This window comes from Anas acuta, chromosome 1 (assembly GCF_963932015.1).
Source record: "Anas acuta chromosome 1, bAnaAcu1.1, whole genome shotgun sequence".
In the NCBI taxonomy this organism is placed as follows: Eukaryota; Metazoa; Chordata; class Aves; order Anseriformes; family Anatidae; genus Anas; species Anas acuta.
This window is the reverse complement of record NC_088979.1, coordinates 151,642,011-151,659,685: the sequence shown is the minus strand read 5'-3', so window position 1 is coordinate 151,659,685 and position 17,675 is coordinate 151,642,011. Positions and strand designations below refer to the sequence as shown.

The window sequence follows — 17,675 nt, the reverse complement described above, 5'->3', positions numbered from 1 at the left end:
ATGGGAGAATAAGTGACTGGTGAGGTTTGTTTGGAAGGCAGCACGCAGAGAGTGAGGATGGATGGTCCCTGATCGTCATGCTTCGGTGAAAGAGACAACCGCTGTTAATCAGAATCTGTCTGGCACTGATGAATATATTAAAATCCACTGTGGGCACATTGCCTTCCTCCCTCTGTCCACCCAGAGAAGCAGCTAGGTTTCCATTGCAGCTGCTGCTAGCAAGTTGTCTGCAGCTTTTTGCATTTATAAGACATGACCCCTGTGGAAGGCTTGTCTGCTGGGAACCTGGTCTTGCATCCCCTAACCACAAAGATATCTGAAATCAGTCCAAGTACCCCCTGTCAGAAGAGCAGAACATGGGGATCTGATGATGTATAAAAGCTGAAAAGCAAACAAGCACAAAGAAAATTAGCCTGACTCCAGCCTTCTTCGTTCTCAGCTAAGGTAATAAGCCAGTAGTGGTTGTGTAAAAGCACAGGCAGCCTATTCTTCTACAGCACACAGTTTTCACTTTCTCATCTTAAACTGCTGGCAAATATTTTTGTTCAATGTTAATCTTTCTCCGTGACCCAATTTCCACCTCCCCCACAATTTAGGATATTTTGGCAGATACCTGTAATTTTTATGAATTAAAGTAAATGTCAAAAAGAAAAGCTGCTCCTCCCATTACTCTCACAGAGCTGGAAATAAAACCCCATGTCTAAGGTTATAAAGCTCAGGGCTCCACTTTGGAACATTGCTAGAACAAGTTCACTTAGTAGCTCTGCATTAAAAATGTTTCCAGAAGAGTTACTGAATTCCCTCAAACCAAATCAAGGAACAACACAAGCTATATCCCAAAATCATTTCTTTTTTTTTTTTTCCCTCCCAAATGCTTTTCCTGTAACAGCTTCAGCCTGCACATTCATTTTAGCACCAGCCCCTTAATATTTTATACTTTTTCAGATAGATTTGTAACTGTAGAAATCTTAAAACAGAATTTCTAAAGGCAAACTGGTTGCAGTCTGAACTGTACTGCATCGATATCAAACCTCGAGACCGGGAAAGGAAAAAAAAAAGTGATTTAGTAGTTGGGGGTGCACAGCTACAGAAACAGGTACAACTTCATAGATGTTCTTAGGGATCTGATAGGGCAGAGATGAATTCTCTCATCAGCCCCCTTTTCTTCTTCTAGTTTCCCCTCTCAGCCTTAGGAAGCATCTCTGTAAGCCTCTCACTGCCCCACAAAATGCAAGGAAAACTGTTTTCCCCAACAAGAGCCTTGTATTCCTTGATGGCTTATTCCTTTGAACCTATATACCTTATAGCCCTTGATTTGAAGCTCCCAGAGGAACTTTGGGATCCCTCACGACACTGTAGAAGTAAATTATTAAAGCAATGAGACATCTTTCTTCTACATGTCTTCAAAGAACAGAGATCAGGTTCTTTGAATATGTATTAGGAAGTGTTTTTTTTTAAAGTAGTATTGGACTACACCTTAAAAATCCAGCACATCTGCAATACTGAATGCACATTTCTAGCCTCAGATTAATTATGTTAATGGCCTAAGTAAGCTAATCTCCTCTAACTCAGACAAATTAGTGTTTCCATGTGGTTCATTAATCCCTGCCTCTTCATCTGAAGAGGCCATGCTTCATAGGATCAATGTACGTAAAGGAACAATATGCTAGGAATATCTCAGGCTGGAAGGGCTGAAAACAGCAGAAAAAATTGCCAGCATTTTATCTAGACATCTACTGCGGCGTTCTGAGTTCTTTTCACCGTTCATTTACTCCCTCCTTTTAAAGAAGCCCACAGTTACCACTAAACACCATGATCTGCAGCATTCCCTCTGGGACTAGGATTCAAAAATAAGGGAACAGCCACGTATGGCACACTTTGTCAAAGAAAGCTTCTGTCACCCAGAAGAGGAACAAACTAAAGCATCTGCAAATCCAACAACCTTACCACTGATGTTAATTCATTGATGATAATCATCATGCACCTTGCTGACCAGCCTCCGCACATGGTTTCAGTGAAAGGGGACAAGTGAACAAGTTTCTACCCAAACCCTCTGTTTCCTCAGAGGATGGGCTGCCCTGTCCCTGCCAGCTGGCCCAGGTATGATGCCCTGACAAAGGAGCAGCCTAGCACCAAGCTCAAGTTCACCTCCAAAACACCATTGCTTATGTTTTACTTGTTCACACTGAGGACTTGCCTTGATACAATCCTCAGCAGTCAGCACCAGGGCAAGCAATAAGCATGGAGCAGTCAAGGTGTTGCTTTGGACAGTGCAAAATTTACAGTGTAAATAAGTTACACTTATGATAATTTGAAGTACTTGTATATGATCACACACAAAGTCTCCGACAAGGCAAGGAATTGATTTCTTCATCATACTAAGGCTTCATGATCAAGCCTGGGGATCATCTCCCTTTTCTAATAATCCCTCCTGATTTAAAATGATTTTAACGCTCTCTTCAGGTATTTGATCCCCAAGGCTTGAAATCCTCAGTGTAGGTGCCACTGCTCACAAATCAATTGCGACCGTCACATATGATATTGATTCCTGCAGTGCAGTACCTTGAAGCATCAGACTAAAAAATGCCAATTTCAATTACTAAACAAAACAAGATTTATTTGTGATTATATGACAAGAGGAAGATTACTACCAACTACATTCTGAAGAAAGAAAAATCAAATGCCCTCACTTGGCAAAAGGATACAGAAATCTACACAGATACTAGGCACAAACTACATCTTTTTCTTTTTCTGCTCTGAGGTTATTGATTTGTGTTTATTCATATATGCATTAATTATCTCTACAGATACATAAATGTGTATACAAGCACATATTTGCACAACTGCAAAATATCCTTCAATGCAATTCAGACTAGTGAGAGAAGCACCACAGGGTGATTTTTTCCAGTGCATTCTCTTACAGTTCTACACAAATTTTGATGAATTTTACCTGGATCCTTTTAACGTCCTCTTTCACTGCTGTGTCCGAGCGCCTCATTGGCGTTATTGAATTTAGTCTGACAAAACACTCCCCTGTGGGAAGTACATCTCATTGTAGATAGAGGCGAGCAGAGCTGAAGAGAAAAGTGCAAGAACTGCAGGGGGGGCCCTCAGCAAAGTCAAGAGCAAAGTCCAGATCTCCCAAGTCCCTGACATCACCATCCCTTGAAAAGCAACCCACACTTGGAGAACCACATCATCTCCTGATAGAGACCTGAGGAGCAATTTCTCTTTTTTTTTTCTTCCCTTTTTTGGCCAGTGCTACCCCTCACTTTTGTTCTGTCTTAAGAATGCCAGCAATGAGCTCCTTCCCTCAGAGTCCTGCTTCCTGATGCTCAAAGGACAGCATTACACCACATACCATGCTCACTGAGTGATCGGTGATCAGCCAGCGTGTGGTTTCATCACCATCCCAGCAAGGGCAGCAGCACAGAGAAGGAGAGCAAAGCCATGCTGCCTTTGGTCCACTCAAAGCTCCTTTCACCAACACCACCACAGGCAGCAAGAGCACTGCATCTCCTACAAAGGTGGTGCAGGGCTGTTCGCCTTCCTGCTCCTCCAGGTCCCCTGCTGTGCAGCAGCAGATGTGACCGCAGCCTGCACAGCCACATGCAGGCAAGCCCCAGCCTCGCTGGTGGAGATAACCATCGCAGGCCATCGGGTTGCACAAGCAGCGCTGCATGTGGCCAGCTGATGGTGTGATGCCCCCGGAGATGACAGCCTTCGTGTTCTCAACACAGATACTTCCTATCTGTGGTTTAATCTACCTAGGGTATGTCTGCTCAGCCTACAGCTTCACTTCCCCACACCCTGCAGAGAAATCAGTTACGTTACAGGAGCAAACTGCATGCATTCGGTAGCAGTGTGCTGTGGTTTTACCTTGCTGGGCAGCTGGACTTCACCACAACCGCTTCTCACTCCCCAGCCTTAGAAGAGGGGAAGAAATTATGCTGGCAAATGAAAGAAGTACACCGGAAAAAGGAAGAAAACAACTCACAGATTGAGATAAGGATAATTTAAAGAGAAAAAGGAAAATGTGAAAAAAGAGCAAAGGCCACATGGAAGCGTAGAGAAGAGAAATTCCCAAAAATGTTCTTCCCAAAGAACAATGCTCGGCTACATCCCAGGAAGCAGGGCCTTCTGAGGTATGTTTTCCTATCTCCCCTTCCAGCAGAAAAGAAAAGAAGAGGAAAGAGCAAGCTAGATATGCTCCGGCTCTCCTTAAAAGAGGAGACTCCTGACAGCTTTCACACAGGTTCAGTTCAGAGAAGCCCAGAAAGGCTGCAGGGGATGCAACGCTGTGAAGGGCAACATCTGAGGCATAGGAGATACAGAATACTTTCTGCACACCCTCACACTTTCCCCTGACATCTGCCTCAAGCTTAGCCAATATATTTCTGTCTACCTGCTGACAGAGATGAGAAAAGGAAGAGGGTCTTTCTACAGTATGGCTTCCTTTTTTAAAAAGATAAAGTTGCTTTTTTTGACCTCAAAAAGATACGCCTATCAGTATTACTTACAAAAAATGCTTTCATGCCATTGCAGATCACATGCCCTCCTTGTGCTGGCCCTTGAACTGTAAGATGAATTCAAATTATTGTCTGAGCCTGTTAAAGCCCAAAGAATGCTTTCCTGAACACATTTCGCTGGAAAGTTGTATTCAGGACATTACTTTAGAAATCTAAAAAAGGACTGGATTTAGTATCTTTTTTCTTTTTAGGATATCAATTATACTAATTAAAACTGAACCTTATCTGGGGATGTAAGTTGCAATTGGAATAGGCCAGACACCATTCCCAGTGGAACCACCAGTGTGATTACAATAACAACCTTGGGGCAGAGGACAGAGCAAGCCCTTGGCTGTTTTGTAGTCAAAACCCCAGATCCAATATTACAATGGGTAACTGATCTTGCTTTTAGAAGAATAGTTCCCACCTTTCTGAAGCTTGGAGTGTTGGAGTGACTTCATTAAAAACAAAGCTAAATTGCACTTGTTTAGCTGTGTGCTTTGTTTGGGTTTATTGTACTACGAGGTTTTCATGTTGACATACATCACATCAGCTGACAAAGACGGACAGAGCAGAATAAAAAGTGGCCATAGAGTACTCCAGCCACTGGGTCACTGATCCATAGTTCATGGGGGCAGACAAGAAAATGAGGACACCAGATGTCCTTGGCCCAGATCTTCTGCATTAAGTATGCCACAGGTGCAAGGTGACTCCGTCAAGCCAACTCAGTTCTCAACAACTTCCCTGGTGGGACCTCATGTCTTCCTCATACTCTTCCTCACTCTCCTTCAAAAAAAGCTGTTTGTAACCAGCTTCAATCTGCAGAAATGGCAAGATGAGTTTGCTCCTGGAATTACTGATACCTCAGATAACGAACACTTTACACCACCCTCCATTGACTTCCTATTAGAATAATTAAACCAAATAGGCTAACAGAAAAGAGTAGACTCTTTGGCTTTGCAGGAATCAGCAAAAGAGGCCCCAGCTGTTGCCTGAGTGAGAAGTCTTCATTTCTTCTAGGTGATAGGTGAATCCTACAAGGTTAATCTAAAATTTATCAAAATTTTAAGAAATTCCATAGCAAAAGCTCCTTAAATAAGTACCTCAATCTTGCCAGGACTGTTTTGGCATGCTGTAATTGGCAAGAGTGCAGACCAGACCACGAGACTATTTCTTGAATAGAAATTCAAACAGCTGGGCTAATGAGTTTTTGAGCTATCATACCCCCATCAAAGGAGAAGGGCTCAGACAGATCTTCCAAAATTCATAGGTTGTGCACATAACTAATTTGGACTCAAGCAATACAACCGGCAGAATTTAACATAACCATCTTCAACAAGACAGTCCAAAATGGCTTGCGCAGATTGGGAGCTTCAGACCCTTCTCCATAGCCCAGCATCACCAGCCCAATTTAGGCTCTTTGGATAGAATCTGGAAGCAGGCTTCACTCTGTGGAAATCCAAAGAGGCCTGGATTAGAAGAATTAAGTAAGCACAAAATGCTCTGGAAAAGTCTGTCTGTACAATCCACAGCCAGCAGATATTGCAAAAAATTCTAAAAGACCCTGCCAGCTGCTTAAAAATATTTCCCAGTTTGATCCAAAGTCACGCTATTTCAGCATATCATCAAGGATTCTTGCAGAAACCGAGTGTCTAGGCCAAGTCACTTTTGAGATAGAACATGAGAAAGAAACATTTGCAGAAAAGCAAACAGCGCAGTTGATATTGGAATTTCATTTCAACAAAATCGCTTTAAATTGCCAGAAATATGGTTTATTGGCCCCACATCACACAAGCAATCAAGAGAATGGACTTTGTTACTGAGGGGATTTAGAAGGCTTCAAAATTGGATGCAAAGCTAGCTAAAATCATTACTGCATAGACATTGCCAATTTGCCATGCTATGTGCACATGTATAGAAGTTGGGTAGTCACAGGGGCTAAGAAAATATTCCCGTTTAGCAGAAATGTTTACTTCAGAGGCACAATATGTTATCCTGACAAGGGGAGATTCTATACATGATTAGGCGCCTTATTATACCAAAATCCAGATACTGTAGTTCTTATAGAAATTGGTCTCTGACAACACCATAGTTATTTAGTAGCTCATCATATCAGTAGCACACACAGTATTAGCAAGAGTTTGACAGTCATTGCTAAATAATCTGTGTAGCTTCACCAATGAGCAAACATTGCAGTGCTCAGCAGTAGAATCTTTCTACAGCACGCTTCACATGGGAGCATGAAGAAGTTTTCCAAACCCTCTCTCTCAGCTCTGTAATCTCCTTGTAAGACAGACCTGTCTGATACCAGGAGAAAAACCCTGTAGCTGAGGGAAGAGACTGCTTCTCCTGTTAGCTTTGCTTTTAACAGGGTGAGTAGCTCTCATTCATAACAAGTATAACCGTTAGACAGAAGTTAAGCAGTAGGGTTTAAAGAGCTCCCTCTTGCAAGGTCATGTGGCTTCAAGCAAAGTCCTTTAGGGAGCCATCTGCAAGGCTCGGTGAATCAGGGCTCTCACCTGAAGACCTGCACATTACCTGTCTGACAGACATGCCTTGGTAGGTTCAATACATACATGATATAGAAGCATAATAATCTTCTCCTTTCTAAGATTATGGGGAAACGCTTCATTTAGCGGGGCTTGAAACTATTTCCTTTAGCCTAAGGACAGCTTGAAGGCTGCATCTACTGTAGAAGACAAGATTAAGTGTTATTTCCTGGGACAGCAAACTAAATATCCTCAGTTCATAGTCTCCCCAGTGACAGCCAGACTTACCGTAGACTACTGCACTCCACATTGACAAAACTGATGTCTGCGCTGGGAGCCTTGAAGAATCACCAAGCACCTAACCCACAGCTAGCCACAGATTAAGAAAGGTGACAGGACATTGAGAGCCAGTGAAAAATGCATCTTTTCAACAAAAAAAGCTCACTTGTTAATACCACTTCTGGGTGAGTGTCATGGGTTGGGGTTCAGATGGGATGAAGATGATACATGTGGAATAATTTATTACTTTTTTTGACTGAAGATGTTACTGGAAAGACTGAGTACACAGGCAAGGGTTAAGAGATGCCCTGGTCTGACCTTCACAACCTGCCAATTGACTAAACCGCATCAATAATGAGTCATAATATTTTCAAATGGAAGCTCAGTGGCTGTCCTGCAGCCCCAGTCATCTGACAGTGAGCTGCCCTCGGATCATTACAGTAGATACATTGGTCCATTGTTGGTTTGAACTGCGGTACCTCATGGTACACCAGAGATTTATATCATCCCTACTTGGTCAAGTCGTCTAGTGCCTTTACATAGAGCATCAACAGTCCTTGGAAATACCACTTCACACATAAGAAGACACCGATACTATCACATGCAGTCAGCTGAGCGTACTCAGGGCTGAAATAAGGCAGGAGACCCCCACCATGGTGGTGTTGTGCACCTGAGCCCAGCCCCACCAAGCCAGACCAGGAGTCCTAGTGTTGCACTGCCTGGTGCTACCCGGGTGGGGAAGCCCTTCCTGCTCAAACCCTCAGCCACAGGAGAAGATGGTTCCTGCCTGAGGCCAGAACATTAAATAATACTTCTCTTGTGGGTAAACCTTCCTTTGATAGAGAAATCTGCTCACCAAATGACAGAACTGCCTGTGCAGCAGGGCAGGAGCAAGCACAATAGTGCATTAGCCTCCATGTGCACCAGACAAACAGCACCATGGCCCTCACGTTCAGGAGCTCTCATCCCAGAGCGAGGTGTGGGGTGGAACCAAATACTATTCCTTTAAGTGAAATAAAAATAATCAGCATTTTTGTTTTGCCCTGCTGGCCTCCTCACCCCCTCCCTCCCCAATGCGGCAGGGCACTCTTTGGAGGCCAGGTGCTCCCTGACAACCAGTGACATGATTTACATTTCCATGGCACATTTCACACTAATGGATGCCAAAGGACACTTCAAACCGTCCTTTGCAGAGAAATTCTTATACCTGGGTTGTGATAAAACACTGCAGCACATTAAGTGTCACACAGTAGCCTTATGACAAGCAGCAAAGATGAGTATCAGAGGTAGTTGTAAGGGGACTTTTGGTGGGGTGAATACAATTTCTCACTTTTGCTCTGTCTGGAACACAAGAACCAGCATCTTCCCCATTCTTACAAAGACTGGCATGGAGGTCTTAACAGTTACAAGTGTTTTTTTTCCTTTTTTTTTTTTTTTTTAATCTCAGAAGGTATGTCCTGGAGCCAAAACCATACTGAGAAACTGGAATTAGTAGTAAATCAAAAAGAAATGAGTTCCACTTATGGGGTCAGTCCTCACCACGACCTATCATAACCCATGTCTTCCTTTCAGCACTCTCTCATCAGGCTCATAATGACTTACGATGAGATCCCAACCCGGCTCAAGGCAACATGTCTGGATGCAGAGGGCTAATCTGCCGACAAAAACTGACAAGATGCTGCTGAAGTTGATGAAGCGCTATCAATTTACAACAGCTGAGGATATGTCACATAAGGTAATCAGACTTTAAAAGAAATATGATGGCAGGAGTCCTAAACATTTTCCAAACACTGTGCTGTCAGAATAGATCTCGGAGTACAAAACCCTACTTTGAGAAGTCGTCAGAGACCCAGATGGGCTGCTGATTTTATCCTGCCTGGAACACTGCGCACCCACCTCTCCCCCTTCCCAGTTATTTTTCCTGTACCCTAAGACCCTTAAAAGAAGTCTGATACCATGTCATCCCCAAAGCTTATCTTAGTATAGGCCAAGTATTTTGCTGGGCTATTTTTTTTTCCCCTCCTCTCTTCTAACCTGATTGCTAGAACTCTAGCTTGAAATGTTTCTTTATCATTATGTCTGTAGAATGTAGAGTTTCAAAAGAGAAAAACAACCTATAAAAGGCAATTAATAAAATATGCCAGCACTCCTGAAACTGTTCGGAACACTTCATTCAACAAAGCATTGAGACAGAACAACAGCAGAGTTGCTAAATAGCATGCCACAAAGCAAGACCTGCAGAAAGACAAAATAACCTGCATTTCTTAGGATCTTTTATCCGAAGCACTTTGCAGACATATGCATATTATACAGGGATCGTTCATCTAACTCAGAGATATAGCTGCCTTCACAATAGAACTAAGTTATACAACAGCACATAATAAAACTATATAGCAGAGTCAGAGAGGAAAATGAAGAGTAACTGTTCTAGTTGGATTACAGAGCAAACGCTAAGTCAGCAGAATACTATTTTCTCTAGGTGAAATTTAGTGGAACATTGAACATTGCATTCAAACTCACGTGGAAGATGTTACAGCCTCACTAACCATTAAGCTTTTGGGTTTACCACTAAATGAAAATCCAGTAAATGCCTCTGCCAGTGTAAGAGAGGGCCCAAGTGTTACCTAGTGAGTCATCAACGTTAATTTTTGAGTTGCCTGCACTGCAAGGTCCCCCAGCTGAGTATCAATCAGCAAAGCCCAGTGAAGTTTAAAATTTCTCAAGAGCCAATGTGACCATAGCCCAGGCACAAAACTCATTCTTACATTTCTGTTAGGCCAGGAATTATCAGGGTAGGTTCTGAGAGAGGTCAATCAGGCCACAAGATGCTCTCTTGCTTGCTTTAAGAGCTAATCAAAGCAAAGTCCCTCATATGCCAGTGGGATTGCATGGAGGAAGAAGGGGTTGTGTTTTGGACAGTGAAACACACTACCTGGTTGAGGCACAATCCCCGCCAGCTGTTGAAGTGTCAGGACTCATGGAGGCAGCTTGCAGGCCACCGTTTGCATCCAGAAACTACAGTTCTAGTTATCTGTTTTTGTGTATTCATCTGCAATCACTTCCTGCACTTCCAAATGGATGCTGGAGACAGGAGGCTTCTTGCTGCTAGCAGTACCTTCATTTTGCTTATTGCCTTTAACTACCCAGCTCTCATTGTTTGCATCATAACAAGCTTCATATATCCTAGTGGACAGCATTTTATTCAGAAGCTTCTGGTGACGGATTACCAGGGGAAGTCAACTCCACTCAAAAGCCTTAGTTCCGGATGTTTGCTGTTTCAAGCCTTGAAGTGCGTGAAGTTGTAATTGGCTCATGCTTGGAAGCTTTCCTTTGCAAACCAAGGCTAGAAACATTAGTATAAACACCATCCCAGATGGAGTTGCCTCTTTCTGCTGTGGCCAGCCATGGATCAGAAGGCAGCCTAGCCTCCAAAGGGAAGGTCTGTGGCCTGACACTGGAATTAAAAAAGGGAAGGTACATCTTCCACTACTGTTTTTTGAAGGACTGTAGGAATGCAAAGCATAACCCACCTTTCCTTCCAGCCAGAGAATGACCAGGCACAACAGCGTGTCCTGTTCCCAGAGAAAGCAGCACCAAAGCCTGTAATTGTGAGAAGCAAATGGGATACCTGTGCTGGTGTTTCATCCAGACCAGGATCACCATGCTCACAGCTGATAAGGACCTGCTGCTAGCTTGGAGCGAGCTGAAACCCCTGCTGAAACAATATCATCTTCTGTCACCTTTGGCCCTCTCTTTGCCTCCTCCCACCCCACAGCAGTTACAAGAAGGCTGCAGACAGACTTATCCTCTCCTTCACAGTCTGTTTCTTTTCCTCATCCACGCATATCAGTAGCGTGACTGTTTTCTGTGATTAAAATTATATCCCCAGATATTTTAGACCTGTAGCCAAAGCAGATTGAACTAGTCTGAATTCACTTTTGAAGAATAAATAGGAACATGGAAAGGTGTTGGAATCAAAGGTACTGCAATCAAAGACTAGAAATCTCCAGCTATGTCTTGAGAGACTCGATCTGGAGATAAGAGAGCCCTTCCAATTTAAGGAAAGAAAAAGGATAGTATTAGGCAACTACTGTGTAGCTCTAACCTCCCATTCCCCCTAATTTCTCATCTCCATGTGACTTCTGTGTTCCTAAACGCCATCTCCTTCCAGGCTTTTTACTGTGTTCAGGCTGGTACGCCACAGAAAATACCTCCCCACCCTGGAGCTTACTGGGACAGACCCTAGGCAGTCAGTCAGCACCAGCTGATAAGGAATAATTCAATACAGCCTATTCTGCAGTCTCTGGCCCTTGGACACTAATCCAGAGGCTAATAAAGCAGTAATCCCCTGCTGATCCGCAGGCTCCGTTTCCCCCGCTCGGCCCCACATCATTGCTCCTGGCTGTATCAGCTCTCGCCACCCTCAATCTCCCTTCCTTGCCTGCTCCCTCACACTCCCCTCACTGGGGTGAGATTGTAGCTGCCTTTTAGACCTCTCCTCATATGTTAATATTTGGCGATTTCAGCCTTGCCTCCCGAATTGTTGCTATCCCTAAGCACAGGCTATTTATGTGGATTTGGGAGTCTAAAAGTCTCCTGGTGCCGCAGCAGCAGGTTTCCCCCCGCTCCCTGGGTGCCCAGACAGGCCCCAGGAGGGAATATGTACAAACGAGCTGATGGGAGGTCCTGGTAAGAACATGACAGCCTCCATTCGCCCTGCCAGCAGCTCAATCATGTGGAACGGGAAGCTGTAAGTCATGCCATGATTGTCCGACCCTCCGGTGCACTTAATCTTCCCGTAAGCACTGCTGACAGCTGCGGGTTGGGATGAAACAAGGGAAGGAGACCTGTAGATCCCGACAGAGCTCAGGCCCAGGCCAGGCCTCTCTCCAGTCTGGTTTCCCTGTGGCCACCAGCAGGCCTCACAGAGAAGGTGAAAGATGCAGCAGCACTGATCTTCTGCATTAGTCATGAAGAAATTATTCTTATCAATGCATAGAAATTCACTGAGGAACTGAAGCATAAGGCTTAGCTTACTATCAATACATATTTACTCTGAGCCCTCTGGATATTCTGTCACCCCTCACATCCCAACCCAAACGAATCTTGCAGAGATCCTGCTTTTGGTGCTGATTTGGGACAGGGAATTAGTTTTACAGCACACTCCCATTTAGTAATGATTTGGAGCTTAGTTCCAGAACTTGCTGTCTTTTAATTTTATCTGTTGTCCTCTGAATAAGGTCCTGTATTTTAGGCATCCCAAAGAGGCTGGTATAGGGAGAGCTGAAATACTTTTTCCCGCACCTTGGAAACACACCCCCATGGCCCACCACTGGAGTTTGCCACAAGAGTCAAAGGGAGAAAAATACAGGGGCCTTAAGAGGATATAGGAATAGAAATATCAAATGCTCCCAAGAGCCAGCTTTTAAGCAGAGATTATTTGCTTTCAGCAGGTGTCTCAGGATGTCAAAGAGCACTTTTGCCAGCAATGAGCAGAAGGGTTGCAGAGTACTTGACTGTGCAGGCTGCCAAGCAGCCATGAGCTCTCCCCTTTGATTTAGGGGACACAAAAGGCTCCTCGTTCTATGTGATTTTAACTTCTATACTCCAGTTTTTAAGACAAAGCACTTAGAGATCTGTACTCCAAATTACATGCAGATTAATGGAATACAGTAGAGCCACAGCGGTCTCCCTGACTGTGGAATTACTATTTAAAGATTAAGAATCTGACTGCAGTCCTCATTTTTAGCCTGTCCCTCCTGGATCCCTTTCATCCTCCTCTCTGTCTGGATGCCAAGGAAAATGGTTGCTCTATGAAGGTCTACAGGTTGGGGTGTTTCAGCTGCTTCTTTTCCACTGGCGAAGGAGGAATAAAAATGCAAGAGCACACAAGTCATAAGCAAGAGGATTGGCTTAAAGATGCATGAGATCTCTAAAGCCATATGCACTATAACTACGTATAACAGTGACTTTAACACTAAAACCCCATCTAAAAGCCTCCAACCCTCAGAGAGGCTATTCGGCGCTGTCCATTAGAGGTCACTAGCACCCAGTCACAGCAGGAGCCCAGCCACTGCAGATGAAATCCCCAGCACCAGACCTCCAGCCAAAAAATAAAAATAAAAAAAATCTTTACTCCCAACCTAAGAGGCAAACCAGACAATTCATCCTTCTTCATGCTATGTTATGTGAGAGAGGAAAACCTTCAGGTGAGAAGGATCTTCATCTGCATTGCTCCTGGCTACCTGTTGGCCCTGGACAGGACACGTCTGTATCTAACAGCACCGTTGTGGACAGGACATGAGGGGTCGATGGAGCCACATTGCTGCACCAACATCTGAAGATGCAAAAGCAAGGCTGTGACCTCTCCTGACCCCATCACTCACTCCCCCCCAGGGATGCCAAACTCATGACAGCAATCACTCCCCACGGCCACCTTGCCACTAATTGCTCCTCCCCTGGAAATACCCTCTGCCCTTAAGCACCTCACGAGCTCATTTGATATTACAGTCACAGCATATGCTTGCTGCATCCGTGCCTCTATATGCTCCTTACGAAGCCCTTGCAGCATGAGGATGCAGCGCACGGAGGGGGACGGAGAAGGGAAGGATATTTGAGTGCTGACTGGGCTGTCCTCCTGATGAAGGACAATGACAAGCCAGGATTCATCGTCCGCAGCTGCTGCTTCCATTTAACTGCTTATGATGAATATTTACAGAAGGGGAGGGGGAAATCATGAAATTATCTGGTTTTTTTTTTCTTTTCCAGCAGGCTTTCTTCCAGAGAAGAGGCCATTCTGACAGCCACCCAGGGTGCCTCCCAGCCCTCCGTACCGAGTTTGTATGTGCACACACACTTCTCATCTGCCTCAGCGCTGACCTGCAGAAGGCTGAGGGAGGAGATCAGAGAAGTCAAAGACTGATGAAGATGCAGCTCGATGCTGCATTGATTTTGGTGACCCGTCACTGGCAGATCCAACCCGAAGCCCAGTGCTGTTAGGCAGCCTGCTCCCAACCCTCCGCTGGTGTTTATGACTCAGCGTGCTGCTGACCTGGGCTGGACCCGCAGTGTAACTGAGCCCCAGAGGCTCAGGGTCTTCCCTCTAAAGACAGCTGCTATCTGACACTTCACCACCACCAGGCAACCCGCTGCATTAACTGAACTCCCCAGGGGCTGTGCAATAAATCTGCCTTTACTTCATGCTCACCCTCACCCCAGGCAATGCTTGTAAGAAAGACCACAGCTTGGCCAGGCTCATCTCATTGAAAAAATGCAGTACAGCTGCATCAAAGCTTTACCAGATGGGATTCTCAGGAGAAAACCATTTATTTCCCTGCCTTGCTGTCTTCTGCACCTCAAGATGGATAGTCAAAAACATGGGATTTCATTTTGCTTCTTCTCTTCTGATACATGCATCCCCTTGTACAGCTCTTTATTCCTCCTTGTTTGCTCAGGTTTTGCACACAGCATACCCCGTTCTCCAGTACACACTTGCAAGTGCTTTGAAACAGTCCTCAAGGGGAAGGTTGGGCAGCCCGCACTTCTGAGCACTGTTTTTGGAGAAAACACAGGCAAGTTCGCTTTGTTGTGCTTTCCCATGGGGACTGCAGCAGCAGCAACCTGTATGTTTGCCCTGTCCTTGGCGCCTGCCACGATATTTGGGTTTGGGGAAGAAGACAGACTCCTGCTGGAGGAGCAGGTGAAGCAGTGCTCTGTTTTTTCAGTATTTCACCAACTTACTTTCAGTATTACACCAGCTTGGAAGAGCCTTAGCCCCAAGGCTCCATTCTCTCCCATCAGAGGGTATCAACAACTCTCCAACAGGCTCACAGAAATACAGCTTCTTCAAGCTCCCACCTGTATGGCCAACAATCAACCCCACTCTGCTCTCTAGTCAGCCCTGGGCATCACCCATCAGGTTTTCACAGCTTCTCCCCCCAGCTGTGGAGGATGGGAGCACATTGTGAGCACAGGCGTTTTGTGCAGACACCGATGGTTGTGGGTGGGAGGGTGTCTGAGCAGGAAGATGACCCCCTCTCACAGAGGCTCAGCAGCTTGGAAGAGTTTTCCTTGAGGGGAGAGAGCAGTACAAGCACAGGATTGTCCCTGTCAGCCAGCTCATTTGCCGTACCCCCATCCAAGTGAGTGGGAGAGAGCTGTCTGCTTGCATTGAAGTGGCTGCACTGCTGACGAGCTGCAAGCCAGCAAAGAGTTCACTTGGGGAAAAACCATGAAGCACGGCAGGGCAGCAGAGACCTTTTTTAAACATGTTTGTCTTTTGATAATCACAGTAATAAGATCTCTGGTGGAAAAAATTATACCTAATAAGAAGTTCAAGAATTCCGAGGAGAGATTCGAAATTAGACTGAGACCAATTGGTAAAAGCCTGGGACTTACTCACTGGCCATCAGTATGTTAATTCACGATGTACTTGAAAGAAGAACATAACCTCAAAACTCCGGAGTTACAAAAGCATTACTGCTAGGAGGATCAGGTGAAAATGGTGGTGGTTACAGCCACCCATCTTTTGGGAGGGGAGGAAGGAGCAGCTGGTTTGAAATTTGCAATTGCAAGAATCTGCCTCCAGTCTTGCAGTCATTAAAGCTGGTCAGCCTGGATTTCCATGGAAAGCACTTCCACCAGGAGACCCAAGCAAACGAAGAGGACGGTTTTGATGGAGAAGCGCACAGTCAAGCACAAGCAGAAATACGAGGGAGATGGGCAGGATGCCAGGAAAGCACTTCCCCAACAACTCAGGGCAAGCTCAGACAGCTTTGGATGCAGAGTACAGGCCAGGAGAGATGCACAGACTTCTAAGCAGCTACATTTAGGTGAGTAGGACCTTGCAAATACACCTCATCAGTAAAGACACACCAAGGACAGGTTTTCTTTCACTATCACATGTTGAAAAAACCCTGCACTCCAGCTGCTCTGGTTAGGAGGTGGCAAAGGCTGCTGAAGAGGTTTTGGGGCATGTTGCCTCTCTTCCTGCCCTGATGCCAACCCCAGCAAGCAGGAAGGGCTCTCAGCATCACTTCAGGTATGGGGTACAGAGCTGCTGCTGGTGCTCAGCACTACCACCTCCAAGTCCAGGGCCCATAAAAATCACAAACATCAATCAATGAACACATGAGCACAGTCATAAGATTTGACTCCGTGCCTCTATCTGAGGCATCCCCAACCCTAAACCCACCTAAGACCATCAGTACAGAGAAACCAAGACGCAGCATCGGGCAATGAGACTGCCAACTCCCCCCCCTATTCTCCCAGCACACAGGCAGATGAACAAACTTACCTTTCACTCCTTCCTTCACTAACTGTCTCATCGCCATAGCAACTGTAATCCTAGGTCATGCAAGCTAGGAAAATAAATAAATAAATAAATATGCAGCGCAAATGAAGATGTACGCTATCGCCAAACACAGCCTCAGTGGTAGAATCTAATTTTCATTAGAGACATAACAGTGGTTCTGCATAATTATACATATATTAATGCCCAACATGCCCATCTTCAGTTAAAATTCATGAATTCAGTTCTAAATAAAAAGCATTGCTCATTGCAGATATTTTTTTTCTCCTTTAAAAAAGTAGAAATCACTTCTAAAAGCTCCAGTCACACTTGCACGGCAGTTTCTTAATCCTGAGATTAACAGGGAGAGCAAAATGCAAAGATTAAGCCAGCTCTCAAGTAGAAACATCACATAAAACACAACAGGGGAGTTTGCTGCTTTTACAAAATGAGGGCAGAAAGGGAGCAGTAATAAAAATAAATAAGTCAGCAGACTCTGGAGCATACCTGGAACTGAGACCCAAAGGAAGGTGTCTTGTGGCCTCTCCTTTTGGTGCTTGCAGGGAAAGCAGTGCCACAGCTTCACGCCGAGGAGCAACACGTCCCCGCGAGTGACTGAGCGCAGGTTTGGCTGACACCAGCATTTACTACATTGCTCGAGGTCAGCATTTACAAGAGGAGGTTTATTTACTCTGATAGAAACACACAGAGACCAGGCAGCAGTGCTAAGGAACAGCCCCAGCCAAGGAAGCCCTAGAGAGCAAATAAATCCTTCCCCTCCCTCCTTCTCCATTCTTATCTGCTTCTGCTACCTCCAGGTTCCTTCACTACTCACAAATTGCAAATGACCTTAGGCTGGTTGCCAATTTCCCTCTTTATTACTGAGTTTCCAGGTGGGCCTTGTTTGAGGGAGGGGGAAGTCTTGATGCTGGTGAGATCCCACCTTCCCTAAACCTAGGTGCCTGGAGGGGACTTACTGCTACCAGCAGTGGCAGGGACCCACGTACCTAGAGGATTTGGGGCATGACAGCAAGCTCTCATGTTGCAAGCATGCACACAGCTTGGGGGATGCTCTCAAAGCCTTGACTAGGTAGAGCTGATATTAAAATC

The 17,675-nt window shown here is 45.1% G+C and overlaps 1 protein-coding gene across 1 annotated transcript in view; it reads right to left on the bottom strand.

Annotated features, from left to right (window-relative positions):
* The window catches only part of GRAP2 (GRB2 related adaptor protein 2), a 102,673-nt gene extending 85,322 nt beyond the window's left edge, over positions 1-17,351 (bottom strand). Inside the window, exons 1-2 of the mRNA XM_068666859.1 lie at positions 17,073-17,351; positions 16,572-16,635 (exon numbers count right to left, since the gene is read on the bottom strand). The gene's annotated coding sequence lies outside the window, so the exon portion shown is untranslated. The remainder of the gene's footprint in view (positions 1-16,571; positions 16,636-17,072) is intronic.
* Between the last annotated feature and the right edge of the window lie 324 nt (positions 17,352-17,675).